This window comes from Otolemur garnettii, unplaced genomic scaffold (assembly GCF_000181295.1).
Source record: "Otolemur garnettii isolate 467f Iridium unplaced genomic scaffold, OtoGar3 scaffold00104, whole genome shotgun sequence".
NCBI lineage: Eukaryota > Metazoa > Chordata > Mammalia > Primates > Galagidae > Otolemur > Otolemur garnettii.
The window spans coordinates 6,879,410-6,880,503 of record NW_003852499.1 but is presented as its reverse complement, the minus strand read 5'-3'; the positions used below and the strand labels follow the sequence as shown (position 1 = coordinate 6,880,503).

Here is a 1,094-nt window from a genome sequence, read left to right as displayed (position 1 = left end):
AGTCCCTCCTCCCTTCCTACAAGCCCTATCTCCCAGCTCAATGAACAAATCAGCCATAACTGCCAGGAGTAGGGCGCCCCCAGTGTTTGCCTATTGGCGCTTTTGTCTCGGGATCTACTCACACCTCCCTCCTTCCTCTTCAACCAAGCCACCCTGGGGTGCAAAATGCCTATCTTTGCTCTCTGCCTTCAGGGTTCAGGGGGCTCCAGGCCCCGACAGCATTCTTCCTTTTATACCCAAGGCTGGGTACCTCTGGCCAAGCTTACTTGTTTCTTTCTCTCTTTTTTTTATTTAATTGAGGAGTAGGGGTGGGACGGGGAGTGTTACCCAGACTTGAACTCTTGGGCTCAAGTGATTCTCCTGCCTCAGCTTCCCAACATGCTAGGACTACAAGGCATGAGCTGCTATGTCCACCTCCAGCTTACTCATTTCTTACTGAACGCGCTACAGGCCCCTTTCTTGGTTCACACTGAATCTAGCAGGGGTCCTCAAACTTTTTAAACAGGGGGCCAGTTCACTGTCCCTCAGATCATTGGAGGGGGCCTGTGGGCCCCAGGACAAGTCAGCGGCTAAGCAGGACAGGCAGCGGGTGGCAAAAACACCAGGCGGGCCAATAAATGTCTTAGGCAGGCTGCATGTGGCCCCCGGGCCGTAGTTTGAGGACACCTGATAAGGGTTCCAGATCCCCTTCCTTCCTCTTCATGTGGCCAGCGTGTGGGCTCTTGCCTTGGTCACTAGCAACTTCCTCCCTCACACTTACTGGTCCACACTGCCACCCTGCGCCCTCCTAACACAAACCGTCCCTGGCTCTCCAGCCCCTCCTCCACCTGTGGCCTCCGCGCAGGTGTGTTTTCCAGTGTTGAGGAAATGACAGGCAGTACAAAGTGCACCTGAAGAGTTCATTCACTACAAATCCCAGGCAGGTGAAGAACTCCTCTCCCCTGGCTCTGGCTTTACAAAAACCATGGCTGCCTCATCTGTAAAATGGGGGCCTGGATTCGGGGCTCACCTGGAGATTTTTATTTTATTTTTGAGACAGAGTCTCACCTTGTTGCCCTTGGTAGAGTGCTGTGGCATCACAGCTGACAGCAACC

The 1,094-nt window shown here is 53.7% G+C and overlaps 1 protein-coding gene across 1 annotated transcript in view; it reads right to left on the bottom strand.

Annotated features, from left to right (window-relative positions):
* B4GALNT3 (beta-1,4-N-acetyl-galactosaminyltransferase 3) overlaps positions 1 to 1,094 on the bottom strand; it is a 116,763-nt gene that overhangs the window by 10,766 nt on the left and 104,903 nt on the right. The gene's annotated exons all lie outside the window — the stretch shown is intronic.